Source organism: Gymnogyps californianus, chromosome 6 (genome assembly GCF_018139145.2).
Source record: "Gymnogyps californianus isolate 813 chromosome 6, ASM1813914v2, whole genome shotgun sequence".
Lineage (NCBI taxonomy): Eukaryota > Metazoa > Chordata > Aves > Accipitriformes > Cathartidae > Gymnogyps > Gymnogyps californianus.
Window position 1 is genome coordinate 34,856,397 of NC_059476.1, and position 17,514 is coordinate 34,873,910.

At 43.1% G+C, this 17,514-nt stretch overlaps 1 long non-coding RNA gene across 1 annotated transcript in view; it reads right to left on the reverse strand.

The window, feature by feature from the left end:
- Positions 1 to 509: 509 nt before the first annotated feature.
- The window catches only part of LOC127017963 (uncharacterized), a 61,556-nt gene continuing 44,551 nt past the window's right edge, over positions 510 to 17,514 (reverse strand). The window contains exon 5 of the long non-coding RNA XR_007766664.1: positions 510 to 1,048. This is a non-coding gene — a long non-coding RNA (uncharacterized LOC127017963). The remainder of the gene's footprint in view (positions 1,049 to 17,514) is intronic.

Sequence of the window (17,514 nt, forward strand, 5' to 3'; positions counted from 1 at the left end):
TAGCTGTAGTAAGGCACTAAGCGTGCAGAGAGAACCATATGGGACAATCAGAAGTTACCTCATTCTTAGCAAAACTGATGGGAATTATATAGCCAATGTTTTTTGAGAACCCTGCTAAATTTAATGCCTAAATTGCTCTTAAGTCCTTCTATTTAGGGTATTGGCTGGCTGTAAATCTCCAAAGGTACCTAGTCAGTAGGAAATACTGGCCAGAGTTTAAGCTACCTGAACAGAGTCCTAGGTGCTCATGTGTATTTCAGGCACATAAAACAACCTTTAAAATTCTGGTCAAGAGTCCTTTCCTTGAACTGAAGGCTCACGTTCTTAGATGAGTCCCATAACCAAAACTGCCATTGTAACAAATGCACAGGCATCTCCTTTCCTGGATGTGGGTGGTTTTGATGCCTGCACTGGTTATAAGAAGCAATGTCCTGGAGAACATGAAATTTAGGAAAATGAGTAATGTATGAAGTGTGGAGGCAGTGAGAGATGATCCACATATTATATGCTTTTATTTAATAATTTATAAATAAATATCAGCTTTCCCCAAACTGCCCCTCAGCCTAGCAATTATATGTTGGCTGATTTCTTGTTAGTGCTGTTCTTTTATAATAACAAACTGTTCCCAAAGCCTCACATACAGAGAGTTAGACAATCAAAGTACTGTGTGCGATTTTCCACTTAATTCATTCAGTTAGCTGCAATTAAAACAATACAATTCAAAGCCTTGTGTGTTTCTCTGAAAAAATACAAAACTTTAGTTGTTACTATTAATATATACAACCTACAAGAAAGAGTTAACAAAGCCACTTTGTCTTCCCTGTTGTAGGAGAGTAATTTTCTTATCCTTTTCTGTAGATGCCCTGGCAGTCATCAATATTTCTTTCAGTCACGGTTCTTCAAAAGACACACACTTTTCATTCAACTGCACAGAAAGAAAAGGAATTCAGTGGGCCAGATTCCCTCGGTGGTCAGATCCATTCACCGCAGCTGCCCAGGGAGGAATCTAGGTGAAGGTGCAGGGGTGTCCTCAAGAAGAGAATCAAACCTATTTAGAAGGGAAGAGGTCACCATTTTAGCAGGCAGTAATCACATTTCTGTTCAGATTTTACCTAAATATTTCATGTTTCTGGAAAAGCAGTGTCTTCACGGCTACTGACCTCTGCTTACCCACTTAATATAAACAACATACCAAGTTTTAGCATCACTATAGAGCCACTCCTTTTTTGTTTTATGGGGCTTCACTAATGAAACCTGATGACAATCTAATTAATATTATACCAGTTTCGCGGGTGCAAAAGAGAACACAGGCTGTATCTTGCCCCACAAGAAAGCGATAAGTCATCCTAATAGAGCAGCTGTGACTGTCTCCCGTACCACCAAGCTCCCTCAATACTGGGCAGATTTCCATCAGCCAGGAACGCACTCAGAGTGTGCAGCGCTCAGAGAGCAGCAACATCCCTGCAGTCCGAGGATGCACTGTGTTTGTCCAAGTTTCACAATGTTTCCAGAGCTGCTATAAGCAAGTTACATCTCAACACTGTCCCGAGTAGAAGACTATACTCCTGACATGCTACTATTTGGTATGTTAATTCAGTATTTCAGCTCTAATTGTTGACAGAGGCTTTGATTCAGCCTACTCCTGCAACAGAATAACAAACCACTGATTTGGATCTGTAGTCTTAATTATTATCCCACCAACATAAATGAGCATTTCATTTAAGCTCAGTTCCTCAAGAAAGAACTATTGTGCCTACTTTGATAAGATGGTATGAAATTTATCCAAACAGTTATCAAACTATGTGAAATCTTATTGGAAGAATATGTTCTGAGATTTTGTGAATAAAGTCCCCCAGGAAAAAGTAACACCAAAATGTGTGTCAGAGCAGAGACTCCCAAAGTCTGGTCCAAAGGGAATTCACAGCTCATCTAGTGCTCACCTTTATTCTTTTATTCCAGTACACAACAGCACAAAAAGGGGATGGCAAAGTAAGGAACCAAAATCAGCATTTCTTTTCCAGAAAGGCAGAACACTCTGCCAAACCCAGCTCCAATTACAGAAACACTTTTCAGTATTTTCCTTCCTTCCAGTTACTGCAGTTCTACAAAGATGTTACACAGTCATGAATGACAAGGAAGGCAATTCACCAAACAAGGTACTTATTCCAAAGTTATTCTTATTAAAAGAAATGCTAATATCATACTCCTGGCATATGACTTTATGCTTGAAGAATCTTGCAATTTGCATATAATCTGGGTGAAAGAAATCTAGTTGAAAGACCACATCTCCAACTATTGATGAATGTTTCCAGCAAGTCTAACAAAAAAAAAAAAAACCAACCATCTCTGCTTGGCACATGTTTTTTCCAAATGTGTTTTCTTAGCTTAGGTCGCTATAACAGAGATAACACTAGGCAGATAGCAACTGTATGTGTTCTGTAATAAACATACTTTTCATAAGGCATTTCAGGGCAATTGGATTACTAACAAACTTTTTATAAAGTTAAACTTATTGTCAATGTATACCAAGGATCATGTTATTACAGTAAACTATACACAGTAAGGCACTGTCCATGAAATCAAAGAGATATTTCATGTCACTTTAATATACTGACATTATTGACCGACCTATAAATACCGATAACATTTTCATTATCATCTACACTTAACCTTCTTTATGCTTTCAAGTGCCCTTATGTCCAATACCTGAAAACATGCAATTCAGTTCCACAGAGTAACTCCAAAAATCACATCAAGGAAGTTTTTTATTGGTTTCTCTCAATGACTTCCAGATTAAATCTGCTCTTCTGTGAACACAGTAAAGGCTTTCTGTAAGTGTCTAGTCTAAAAACACACGGTTGAAGTTAGTAGATCTTTTCAATCCAGCAACAAAGGACCATGCAACTGGAACACAGCTAATAACTCTGCTCATGACACACATACCGGAACAAAAATCAGTGCCGAGGCCCTTAGTATCAGAAGAATAAAACCATATTTAAGAACTAAAAGAAGATTATGGAGCACACAAAAGGAATAGGTTTGTGTATGAAAGTATCTACCTTTTACCTACTCACCTTTCAGACATTTGGCTTCATTAAACACCCAACTATCAGTGCAAGAATGAGCATAAATGCCAGAATGCCAAGTTAAGGAAGAGGCAGACATTGTAACTGTTCACAGCAGTGTTCCAGATTGGTGCTAAAATAAGAGTTATGAGCTACATTAATTTCAAGTAAATATAAGAATATCTATACTCAGTTCAGGCCTTCTTTAGTTATCATCTACTTCGGAAGAAAGGAAGAAATTATAGCTTCTGTAGAACAGCATTCATTTTTCTCAGTGACAGAAAGTGAAAGCGAACAAACTCTGGCCCTTCTCCAGTTCAAGTCAAGGAGAGTTACGTGTGTGAATCCCTGAGGGTGACATCTATCCAGCCTCATATGGCTGCACTTACCCACACCGTAAGCTCCCAGATCAAAAGCAGTTGGCTCAAGCCTCTGGAAGAAGAAAGGTTTCACAACAAAATATACTTCCAAATAGAGGTCGGGTGCACAAACTTACCATCTCTCCTTGTAACAAAAGCTTTCTCCCTTAAAGTTTGCTAGAAGACGTGATCTACACCAGTCACACCAGAAAAGCAATAGAAACTTATAGTGACCTTCAGGCCCGTGCATCTTAAATAGTTTCTGTTATGAATGGATAAGTGTTCTCCAGGCCTCCTAGAACAGGGAAACGATGAGCAAAAGAAACCCTGGAGTCCTCCAGAACCTCAGCATTTCCATCTAGCTTTCCATTCAAGTATTTCTGCCCTTGGTTATTGATACTAAACAAACCCATAGATGCACTGAATAGTAACAAATCAGCAGCAGCTAATAAAATTAAACTAAGCAAGCTAAACATTGCTATATTGAACAAAATAGATTCTTCCCTCAAATGGCAATGACAAGAGCAGACAGAAAAGCAGCAGATGTGTGGTGACACAGACCTTCAGCTGGGAAGGCAAACAGGCAGGCCTTGGCAGTTGTGTAAATTCTGTGGTTTGGTCCTGGAGGTTGTGGCTCCAGCCCCAGGTCCCAATTCCTTACCACAAACCACCAGAGACCTCTCTGAGTAAATGCAAGGCCAGCTCCTTCTCAGCGAGGCTCCATCAAATCTAAATATCATTCATGCAAAAGGCCTCCAGCTTAAACATCCTTCCATAGGCATGGTTATTCAGCACAGCAACATGTAGGCACGAATCAGCTGGAGCGTGAGATAGCTGAGACCCGTTCAGCTTGACAACCAGAGAAAGTCCCCTGACCACCTCCCATCCCCGCAAACTGCCTGTCTTGTTGGACAGCCCCTTGGGAACACAACTCAGCTGCCTTCTCTGAATCAGACAGAGAGGACTGCAGATTACTTAATATTGCCTGTATTCCAGGAGCATCCTGGGGACCTTAATCATAGTCCTCGGCCATGCTCCGCTAGGCGCTTTGCACACACTAGGCGAACGGCAGCCTCTGCACGTCCGGGCTACCCTAAGGAAGGCCTGTCCACTTGCAGCAGTACCTGCAGAGCAGCAGCTTTTGAACCACTCCACGCTCTAGGATGCCATTCCCAACATCCGAACGTAGCTAACTCAGCCTCTGCTTCTGAATGCTGGGAATGAGACAAACCTGCATGAGCACCAGTGGTCAAAGCCACCCAGCCTGTTGACACCGGAGCTAGACAGATGAAAGCCACACATGGGGCAGCCCCTGCTTTGCATTTTGGTGCATATGTACACAGAGAAAGGAGTGAGGGCAGAGCTGAGACAGTGGGAAGCCTGGAGAGAAGGAGGGTGTCTGTTACTTGAAATCACTCTAAAGCACATTACAAATCTGTTAAATCATCATGGCTTACCCTGTATTTCAGAGTAAATTAGTAACTTTTCAGAGGGAGTGAAGAAACTACCACTCCACTTTTAAATAATGAAAATGCTAAAAAACCTACACTTAACAGCTCTAAAACTGCGGCAAGTCACCCACCAACACCCACTCCTCTTGTCAGCAGGCTTTTTTCAGCTTTGCCTATTATTTGTGTCAAGCCAGAGATGTTTAATGTTTGCTGCACTTATCTGCTGAACTTTAAGGAGACCCAAATGTTACAATATGTACCTGTGCCACTGACCTCTTTCCCTATGACATTTTGATCTAAATAAATAACAAACGCAGAGTTTCCAAAGTCATTTGGATTCACTGGCTCTGAGTGCATAGCTGTAAAAAATCTGCTTTAAGATTAACATCCAATTTTATTCATGCCTGAGGCTTCACCACAGCATCTATTTTTGTAAGATTAACAGCAAGATCCCAGTTCTCCAGAAATGTAAAGAGTAACAGCCAATTGTAAAAGGAAGATGATGTTTCCTAACCTGCCCTGCTTACATCCAGGAAGGTACGTTTTCCTAGCCCTTTCCGTGGTGGGTGTAATTTCTATTTGCATTTTTGCACCCACAACATGCAGCATGTGTATTAGTCCTTCTGCCTCCCATTAGCTGAAATGCATTTCTCATGAAACTGTGGGTGCCAAAAAATACTAACACAAATCTCACATGTGCAAAGTGTCCCCTGAAAGACAGCTTTTACTCTGGAGGAGTTAAGAAACAGCCATCTTCCTGTACCTTGCACAACAGCATTTTGAATCATCTAACTTGAAAATACAAGTATAGAAAATGAGCACTTGATATTTCAGCTAATCCATTTGAAATGAATATACATGAAAACACTTCTTTTTGAACACGACAATTGGAGGACAAATTGAGGGCCATTTTTAACCTAAAAAGCAGAAGAAAAGTTGCTTTAAATAGTGTCTTTGGTATCTGTCAATTAGAGCTATTGCATTGCTGTCAACTTGCACTCCTTCTTTAGTTCCAGCTTTGCTCCATCCTACACAGATCCGTACAAATCAATTGTCTCTTGCAAACATGCACTAACCACTGGAAAGTGAAATTAATAAAGTGCAAGAAAAGCTGATTCATAAAGCTGACAATCCTGTGCCAAACAACTCCGGGTTTCTCCCCTCCAGCTAGCTGTTTGAGATAGGCAGGCAAAGTGGTAAAAGATTATCAAATTGCAACTGTCATTCCTGACAAAATGCATCTCAATGCTGGAAGGAATTTTAGGTTTTAAGCTAAAACACCACCCCAAAGGGTTCCTCAGAGCCTGTCAATATCTGTACCTTGGATGGAAAGCTACCACTGAGCGCAGTGTGTCCAACATATAGAACCTGCCACAAAATGAAGTTCTTCATAAGAAAGCTCATCTCAGTCTTGGTTGGTAACAATAACAAGGAGACAAGATGAGACCATCAGTCTCAATTGTGAAGACAATGTTTTCCTCCCATATTATTCTGTCTGTCATGTTCCCTTCAGGTTCCAAAGGAATCCCTGTCTCATACATCATTATTTCCCACAAAGCTGAAAGCCTTCAGGGGGGGTTTCTTCCTGCCCACTGTACCAGCCTTGATGTCTGAGTACCTTCAGAACAGTGACAGAGGCCTCTGCCAGCAATAAAGGGGAACATCTGCATACCAATTAAACTGCTGAGTGCTGAAGAGTTAAAAAAAAAAAAAAAAAAGAGGGGGGAAAGCCTTGAAAGTAAATCTGAGCCAAGTTCTAATTAATGCCCTAGGCCCCGATTCACCACAGCACTTAGCCATGTAGTTAACTTTAAGCATGTATTTAGTTCTATTGAAGTCAAAAGACAGCATCGAAGAGGCAAACTACATTAGCACAATTTAATACTCTTTGGGCTAATTAATCAGCCATAAAAATTAACTATGAGAACTGTATTCCTTATTTCCCTTGCTGTGACATTTCCAGATAAAAATACTTGGATGTGGCTGGAATAAGCAAAAAGCACTACCTTGTTTGGCTGTCATGGGCTGCTCAGTCCTACAGCTGTGAAGACCAGTCCCTAAGAGCAGCTAAAGGAACTGAGCTCTCTGCACATCACAGTCTAATGTCTGTATCTTCTATGTGGTGGCAGCATGCAGGCACAAAAAGCACAGCCCTTGTCCTGAGGAGCAGTAATCTAAGAAACGAAAAGAACTGGCAACAGATGAGCAAAGCCATCAGGCAATGGATGACACATCAGAGACATCTTTCCTTTTCTCTATAAAGAGGCATTTGTTCACTGCAGTGCATCAGTGTTAGTTGTGATCGGAAGTGGCAAGGAAGGGCAGCAAACAGGGCTGGGTAAGTGAGGGGGGCTGAGGGCAGATGCAAGTTTGGAGACAGAACTGGTGGGGTTACCAAGAGAGGCACTCTCAGGCAGAGCTGGGGGGAGAGGAGCCGTGCTGATGTCTAAAAGGTAGGCAGACTGGACTCTGGTCCAGCCCCAAATGTAGGCAAGGGCTAAACTCTCCTCGATTTCAGTGGAGCAGGACTGAGCCCTGTAAAAAAGAAGCCCAGAGTGCAATCTCCAAATAGATGAATAGTCCCAGATACATTCAAACCTTTTCTCCACTTGGTAAGCACAGCATGGTGAATGGCTGCCAAAACTGCACCAACAATGTGCAGGCCACATTTGGCCTGAACAGGGTCTCCAAGGGCCCAGTACAACCAATTTTCTGAGGTCCTGTTGCCTTCACGAAGGCATGTGTACAACTAATCATTCTGTAAATCAGGATGCAAGGAGAAAAGCTGGCTGATAAGGGTCTTCTTGCTAGGATTTCTGCAAAAATGAAACCACAGAAAGTTTCCCAAAGTATCATTAATGCTGTACATGGACCTATAAAAGCCAGGAAATTGAGAGCAGGGGACATAAACTCCTGGCTGACAATACTTCTTGATCTCATCCATTATGAAAACAAAAAAGAACAAAAACAACCCCCCCAAAATTGGAACGCCATGAGCATAAAAGAAAGTACCAGCGCAGCTTTTCAGATTAACTTTGAATTTCCTTGCTTTCATTGGTTTAAGAGCTCTATTGTTACTCTCTTGTTTTTTTAATTGCAGATACTAAAAATTCTTTTATCTTTCGAAGTCCTTAAAGTCTGTTATATAAATACGTAATTAAAGCCTCTTTCAACTGGGTATAATTTACTCTATAGTTTACAACAGCTGCACTAGAGCTATTACAGTTTATCATTTAAAAGCCTAATTAGGGGCTTCTTAATTAGTGGATCCTTCAGTCACTAGACTGTGACTCTGTAAAAGATGCTTGGCAGCTATTGCATGTTACAAATCTGCATGAAATGTTTGCGTGAAAACAGGGTGTGTACAAGTCCAAGATGACATTCATTGTCCCTGCAGGTCAGCCCATCTGAACATGCAAACCTCCACGCTACATCTACACTCTCCTCTCTAAGTGCACGGCTGGTCTGCACACAGCCTTTCCCTCGTGCACACGTTGTTGGGAACCGCCAGCACATCCTGAGGCAAGCCCCCAGCCTAGCTGAGCTGACCTGCTACGATAGTCCACTCTGATGTGACCATTCTCACGTTCAAACACAACCGAAGGAGGACGGGACTACGCCCACTGACTGCTCAGGCTGGCTCTCACATGGCTTGTCAAACGCTTTCTCCAGCAAACGCAGCTCCTCACTGGTGCCGCTCTCCCTCAGGAGCTCTGCACCACGCTGGATTCAGTGGGCAGTTCCTCTGTGGTGCCAAAAGTACTTGCACCACTAGAAGGAAGACGAGGGGAGCCAGTTGCTGCCTCTCGTTTATAGCCACCGACATGTATTTCTTGTTAATCACCACCAAATCAGCAGTCAGTCACTGAGATTTTAAGTGCAATATTTGCCCAGAGAAAGGACTGTAACTCCTTTATCCTTCCCCGGTAGGTGGCATGGTGTCGGGGAGCAGCTGGTGGAGCCATAGCTAGTCTTAACAGGAATCGCTCACTAGAACAAGCCTCATACCAGCTCGGGGCTCACAGGACCCACTGCTCAGCGAGCAAAGAGCTTGTCCAGACCACACTCTGGAGGACTGGTGGGGTTTTGTTAAGTTTTCACCTGCTTGTAACACAGCAGCTGTGTTACAGAGGGTCAGGTTTGGGAGCATTTGGGAGCGTTGCTTTAAACAATACAGTGACAAAATCATGAGTTTTTATTGACTGCAGGATAATATAAATCAGCTATTGAAAACCTGTATCATTAGCGCTATTGCTTTCCAGTGGTGGATAGCTGCAGTAATGGATTGGCCTCTCCATCTCATCCTCCCACTGGAAAGCAACATATACAGGACCGATCAATAACCTGATCTAAGTTACTTGTAGACATGTCAGGTGCAAATATCTCCCTTTCTCAAAGGTTTTAAAGACCAGATATTTTTGCAAAATTTAGGCCAGGCAACAAATTGCTTTGGATAAATTGTTGTTATGGCGGAGAACAGCATAACCAGATCCACCCACATTGTTACAAGGAAGTTTTAAAAAGACAGGAAATAACTTCATTATATGCATGTATTACTTTGCGGGGTCAATAGCTCAAGATGTTCCTTTGCAACAGGATAAATTTCCATTTGAAAAGCATTTTCTGTAATACCCATGTTGCTGAGGAGCCTCTGTTTGACAGGAAATAACCAGATTATTTCATCATGGTGTTTGCCACTAGTTTCTACAGCTGGAATCCTAAAATACCTTCAAAATCAATACCAAAATCCACTGCCATTACTAGGGCCAGGATTTCTTCCTATTGTGTCGCAACATATTACCCACTTAGTTTAGTGTTGCCAAATCTGAAGTCAATGGAAACTCTACAGGTCACAGCCTTGTTTCCCCATGGATCAGTGGAGAAACTGGAGAGGTGTTTAAGGGCCTTCCCTATATAAAGATTCACTTTCACTCCATCAGTACGCTTAAAGCATGTACACATGTTTCTTCCCTTTACCCCACTCTCTGTCACTTGCACACACACAGAGGGGATATATTCAAGAAGATTATAAAGCAGGTCAGAGGGGAGCTGAAGCACAGTTATTTCAGTTATTAAGTTACAGCCTCCAAGGATGTCCATGGACACAGAAAGAAGCAGATGTATGCTGAGTCCTGGCTGTACACTGAGTCCTGCTGTGGCACTGACATCAAGGCAGTCTTTCAGGGGGAGAACAGACAAACACTAGCCAGGGCTTTCTGAAAGGCGAGCTGTCACCTTCTGAAAACCCTTGTGGCAAGCCGCCTATGGACTCAACTGAGAACTTCACAGAGACATCATATTTCTTTGAGCTGGTCTTCCTAGAAAACTTTGCACTCCAAATTCCTGGGAATCCTTGCACCCTAAATCAAACACCCTGTTAAACAGGTCCTTGCTGTACAACACTTACATTGCATGGCCTGCATGGCACTAATGCCTACTTTCTTCCGTAAGTTCAGTGGCATCCAAAGTGATGCCATGGAAATTATTTTATCTAATTTCATTTTGCATTGACTTCTGTGACACAAGAGCAGGGACAGCTTTTCAGAAGAGGAAGAGTAACGTAGTGGCTGGGTTCAGGTAGCCACAACCATAAAGCAGAGGTGAAGGCTGAAGACAGAAGAGAAAATAACATCATGCCAATATGCTTTATTTTCAATTACTTCTACCCAATTTGCATGCTGGCCCCAAGCAAGTACCATGAACCTCCTTGTCTTTGCAGCAGGGCAGACATGCTGCACCCCGCTATGGAAAATGCTGGGAGAGCAGAGCAGCAGAGCAGCCAGTGGCTCAGCGAGGCCAAGGACCCTCTGGAGCACAGGGCCTGCAGAAGCCGGGCAAGTGTGGCACCGCTGAAGCTCCCAGCAGGACAGCTCACCACCTCGGCTCCCGCAGCACTGGGGCACCACGGTGAGGAACCCAAGCACCTGCACTCAGCCCACCACCGTCCGAGCTGCGCAGGCTGGCAGCTGACCCGCTCCAGCCCCGGGCTGCTGCCTGAACCCTTGGGTTCAGAAGAAAGAAATGGATCCCTCTGGCAATCAAGAGATCCCTTTTTATGGGGGCAGAATCATGGATTATCATTTTGTGTAGTCCTCTGCTGTTCTCCTCCCCCCCCCTTTTTTTTTAATAAATGAAAACACACCAGAAGAGCTCGGCGTCTTCTTTCAAAACTTCTCTGTTTCACTAACTTGTTCCAACCTCCATCACAGCTCTTTCCTTGTCAGCAACTGTACCACTGCGCTATACCTCTGCCCACACACAAATGCACTGGTTGAAGGTATGAACTGGAATCTCTCCGTTAAAGGAACAAGCAGGCATCCCAGAGACTGACACAGCTGCTATTTGCATGTAAAAGGGGAAAAGAAGGTGCATGACTGAGCCCAAATTAGCATGAGCAAAGCCTCCCACCGCATTTGCAAACTACAGCTTGCACAGTGGTGCTAATAGAGGTGCACGCTTTCCTCACAAAGAAAGATTTCTACCTCAGCTATAAGGAAACTTGGCTAACAGTGGTTCACAGAATTTAGCATCATATGAACTTTTAAATCCCTGTTTTCCTAAAATTTAGAGAGTGCTAGAAAAAGAGAAACACAGTGGAGGCAGGGTGAGCTGGATATGCCCAGGTTTAATTTCATCTCCACTTCCAGCTTGATTCCTGAAGCTGGCTACCTCAGCGAGAGCCATATTTTCTAAAAGGCCTCCATCACTTCTATACACCTAGATTTTTGAATGTCCAGAAATATTTACAGTGCTCAGTGCATCTAAAAATGCAAACCAAAATAAGCAGGGCAAATGCAGATCTAATGCTCCATGTCTCATTTCCATCTTTTGAGAAATGAGGACCATTAACCTCTTTTTCACCGTCAGGTCTTTCAAAGGGATGCTATGGGGATTCATTTATGTCTGCAAAGTCTTGCTGAAGACATACACTTCATAAACTATAAGATTTTCTGATTTAAACACAATCTTTGTCTCTTTCTTTGGCTATGTACAGACATACCTAAGCATCCATGCCTGTGCACACACCTACTGAGTCATAAACAGAGGATTAGTTGTCTCAGTAGAGTATGTAAGCAGTGTAATTTTATTAAGAACTGTCCCCCAAATCAAACTGCATTTTGAGGTCTTGTTGCAGAGAAGTTATAGACTCTTTTTACTTTATCATCATACTTTCATGGAAGCTGTTGAACAATTCAGTGCCTCCGCTATTTCCGCAGTAGGTTTAGCTCATTTGAGAGACTAGAAAGAACAGTAAATGCAGACATTAATGGTAATAAAAATCAAAGCTAAGACCTACATGAAGAGAAACAAATTCCAAAATGAAAAATTTGATTACACAGTACCTGTCTCCTATCTTGACTTCCTCATTATATGTAGAAATTAACCCTGTCATTAAGTACTTTGATCAGGCTGTACATAAACAGCTTATAACAGCATGAAATCTACCACGGCAAGCAGGCAAATGAACAAGGGGAGAAATACTGACATTTGGGACTGCTGTCAGACAGCAAGTGCTCCTCCTCCCTCAGGGCCAAACTGCTAGAGTAAATGGGGTTACTCCAAGGATTAATTGTTCCCTCCTGGTTTGCACTACTTCCAGAAGGTTTCAGCAATAATAAGAGGCTATCATTTGGAGATCAGTAGCATCATTTTAAGATCTTTGAGAGATTTATAAGTTGGGCTGTTGTAACTGCTCTTAGGCTAAAACTCGGTACAGAAATTCCCAGCCCATGACTGAGCTGAAGCAGTATCCCCTTTTTAAAGTGTTCTGAGGTCAAAAGAGGAAAAGCAGTATTTAAGTAGGAATAGTTATTATAATCTATCTACTCAGAATTAAGGCACCAGAGGAGAGGTACCTGTGGTCAAATTGGTCCAGGTTTCCATTGCTCAGAAATGAGGTATGGCACCATTTCACATACTCCAGCTCCAAACATTTGTCATTTAAATTTGGAGAATTTCCACGCACTAATACATATTATAAGCAAGATTTCTGGGCAATTGAGAGGTTTTTTTCCGATTTGTTTGTTTGTCAGGATTTTGGAGCAGAAGTTGCTTTCTTCTGGGATGCATTTAAGACAATGTAACTTTACTTACTTCTGATACTATCTAAATTCCTCGCACATATACACTGCTACACAATCAGAGGTGGTCAGGCCAACAGGGTCTCTTCCCAGCCCTGCTCCTGGCCTCCCATGAGTCCCTTGCCATCTCTGAGCCCTATGTTGCCTGTTGGCTCTTCCCACCTCTTTGCTCAGGAGGCCCTCAGCATGGAGACGGACTGAGGGCGGCCAGGTACAACATCCGCCCCTGCGCACCGCCGGGGGACACTCCATTTTGTTGAGAAAGTACGGCTCAGATGCTTGCTCCTCTCTGCTTTCCTAGGTTAGCTGCGATGGGGTTTCTGGTGATTTGCCAAGTACAGCAGGCACAGACGCAAGGGAGAAATCCTGACCCAAGAGAGGCAAAGGCAGTTTCCCACTGTCTTCAAGGTGGCCAAGATTTTACCTTTAACATCCTAATAAAAGCTTGGAAAAACACTAAGCAACCCCACAGATTATTTGTTTCTGTATGCATTGCTAAACATATTGGAGAACAGACATTTTATTCTTCCTAGAAGCACTAAAGTCCAGTATTTCCTCTGCTTCTCACAATCCATTCTTTTATCCCATTGCTACAATCAGCTCCAGGATGTTATAGCAAGACATTGTTCAAAACGGCTATCACCACAATTCGGACAAACTCAGTCCTAGACCAAAACAGCTCAGCCAAAATACCACAGGCACCGTCGAGCTTCCCTGCATACTGCTCTCACTCTATAAAACTGCATAACTGTTCTTACTCATGCCCCATATACCAGTTGTCTGCCCACAAAAATGGTCCTGTCCAGATCCACAAATACTCAGATGCTCCTTTCTGTACAGTCATGCAAAGAATGCAACCATGCCACACTAATATGGGTATACACCAGGCAAATAATACTATAGATTTGGATAGACTTGGAGGCTTTGACCTCAGCTACAGAGCAGGTGGGCACTCTGAGGTAAACGTCTGTGAAGGTGAGAGGATGAGCAGTCACTCACCAGCTGGGCAGAGATCAGAGGCCTCGCAGGAGATGGGCAGCAGGAAGGAAAGGTGCTCACACAGAAGGCAGTTTGCAGGGGATGGAGTTAGCTGGAGGCAGCATTTTTACATCTAGCTCTAATGAACCAGACCAAGCTCTTTCAGCATGTGTGTAGTCCCTAGTAATAAAGCAAATCAGACATTTCTTTTGAATTTGCAATCCCTGTTCCAATTCATTTACTTAAGTATTGCTGGGTATTTTGCCTACACTAAAAGCTGCAGTAAGGGTGTGCCTGAAATTTCTAGCAAACCTAGAAGTGCCTAACAATCCAGGCTGCAAATGCACATTACATATACCAACTACCATATCATTATCATTTGACACTTTTACAATATGTCAGCTTCCTTTCTAAAAATAATTCACTATTAATAGCAATTCTATGTAACTAGCAGCATGCCAGGGATTTCTCACGGATCCCATCCCTGAAGAATCCCCAGATTCAGCAAGGCAATCAAATCTCATCTGCAAAGTCTTCCAGTGATTACTCTCTTTCATTCACCTCTTCAGTGGTCTGGAGTTTGCTCTGGCTCCTGCTGAACCAAATCCAGCCTTCCTGGTGAACTGCAGTATGCAGAGCAGATTAAGGGCTCCAGTCCTGACCAAGCAAGATATTTTTAAGCATGTCTTACCTGTAAGTGTATGTGTTGCTTCAGTAATCAATGGCATCACCTAAACGTACAGTCAAGCAGGTTGTTAAACACCTCTTTATACGGCTGGTGCCATAAACTGGGAAAACTCCCTGGCACAGCTTTGGAGCTGCTCTAGAGCAACTCACGAGTAATGTACAGTGGCACTGAAACGTATCAGCCAGGAAAAGCATAAACAAGAGGAGCAGAAGCAGCTCCATTGGCACTGCTTTTGAAAACACACTTAATGGCTGTTGGGAGGCAAGGCCTGAGCCTTGTTTTAGGTTTAAAACTGAACTTGGGAAGGAAGGCAGCTGCTCAGGGACCCAGACGAGTCACAGAGGGTATGTGAAGAAGCTGGTCTACCTAAACAACTTTCAGGGGATGGTAAAAATTGTAGTTAAGATAAACAAAGTTTTATTAAAGGTTTGTTTTTACTAAATCTTTGTTCCTGCTGTTAAGCTGGATTTAAAGCAGTGTGGTAACTTTATTCCACTAGTAACAAACCCCAGCCAAGGAGAACAGCATGTATCCAAATGCAGTTGGAGCTGTCAGGTAGGAAGGTCTGGCTGCAGAATAAGGAATTACCGTATGGCCCTCCCTTGCAGGAGGTGAGGCCTGCAGCCAGAGTCTCGCAGATATAACCAGGGCACTCAGCACCTGCAGGTACCATTGAAGCTAATGGGAATTGCTGGTACTCAGCACCACTGAGGCTTTGTCTCTAGGAGAGGAATTTGCGATTTAGCATGAGCGCATGGATTACAGCAGGAACCCGCCACAAAGACACACCCTTGAAAGGAACTTAAGTTTTCAGTCCTCCCCTTGGAGTACAGGTACACCTACAGGCTTCCCTACATAAGACGATGTATGAACCCCAGCCACGCATCTGAGAAGTTGGTATCTTGGTACACCTCCAGTGTTCCCATCAGGGAAAGCCTCTCCAGCCAGCTGCAGATTAAACTCAGGTCATGCGTCGGGAGAACATCGCTTTGATACGTCCAAGCCTTCCTGACAGCAGGCTGGGGCTTGTGGCTACAAGAACATAGGCCTATGGAAAAGCTTGTTAAATGCAACTGCCTTCAGGAGGCAATAAATGTCAGGGAAGCAGTACACAAAGCATTTCCAGACCTGAGTCAGAGAACAAAAGCATGAAGCTCCTTAGTACAAGGTCTAACTCCCTTTCATATCTGCAGGCCTCAGAGGTGCCGTCAGGTAAAGAGCATGAGTCATGGGTATCTACAACATCCCTTCTCAGCAGTCTTTATCCTATTACTCTGCCATTGCTCCTCTGCTAAACAGCCAGAAAGTCAAGGAAAAATATTTCTTCCCCATTTTATCTGCTCACGCTCTCCAGAGATTGAATAGTAAAGCAAGCAGAAAGGAAAATATTACTGCTTTCAGAGGCCTGTCCCTGTTACAGAAGTCCTCACTTCTTCATGAAAAGCATCATGGTGCACCTGCCACAACTGCTTCCATTCAGAGCCATCTCTGCTGAGGCGCCTACTCGAAGATGCAGGAATCCTTTGGAAACGGGGCTTGGTTGCCCTCTCATTTTCCCTGCAGTCTGTATTTGCATTCAGACTCCGTAACTTCTGATTACTGGCTAGCAAGAGCTGATAATGACATGCCACAGGTTTCTTAACAAAGAAAGACAATCTGGCCTTTTGGAAGTCTCTCCCTGTTCTCTTTTGCTCCAAAGAGACTTCATTGCTAGTAGCATGGGGCAGATCTTCAGTGACTGTAAATGGACAGTGCTCTGTTGAATTTCTTGGATTGGCAGTTATTTACACCACCCAAAGATCCTGCATACCATCCGAGCCAGTGCTTTGCATATTGTGCACTCTCTTCCTCAACAAGATTAGGTATCGTGACTTAGCGAACAGAGTCAATAAGAATTGATATGGTTTTAAACTGGGCATCTTGGCTTCCAAGGTGTAAAAATGATTTGTGGCTTGGGTACTCAGTTCTCAAGGAAACAGCTTGAAGAGGCCATGGAGGGTGAAAAACCTTTCTGTGGAAAGGGATAAGAAAGTGCTGTGCCTCCAGAAAGGACTCACTTGGTAACACTCTTCCTTCGTTTCCAGCTGTTGTAATAAGCTGAACACTCCTAAAGGGACAGCTCTTGAAATCCTCTTGGATTACTTGTGAAGCACATATTAATAAATTGTATCAAATTACTATGTTTGTGGTCTTTTTTACTAAGTGCATTTGTTTCCCATAATCACAAACTCAAACAAGTGGAATAACGGCAGTAACACACTGAAGTGTCAAAGATAACACTGGAACAATTACTGTTGGCTGACAACAGCCTCAATCGAGTCAGTGAGCCTACAGCACGAGCCTCTCCTGCCCGGCCACTGCCACCATCAGCACCAGTTCCTACAGAGCATCACTTTAGGTACCAGACAACTCTCCCCTCATCTGCCATTTAAATCTGGCCTAAGTGAATCACTTAGAAAGAGTAGCTGCATGTGCCATGACCAATAGTGGTCACTTTGATGAGGTTTTCGGTTGGTAAGATTTCCTCTGAATTAGGAGTCTGAATATCCGATCACTACATCTGAACAGACTGTTTCCCAGCAGAGAGGAAGATTATTTCTGCTCCCAGGCAGCAGCCACAAGGCTGGTGGTATAAAAGGGACAATTGTCCAGATTACACTGTAGTAATTCAGATGGTTAACGAATGCACAGGAGAGTAACTCTCCACACAGCTCCACCCTTCCCTGCTTTACCATCACCACTAATCAACACATCCAGGTAATTTTTGTCATTGGTTCCAAGTTAAAAGAGAAACTAAAGACTTTGCTGATCTGAAATTGTTAGTGCTTGGCATTTAAAAAGCTCTTCAGAAAGCACCTGAAAAACAAATTACTTCATCTTTGAAGAAAACTT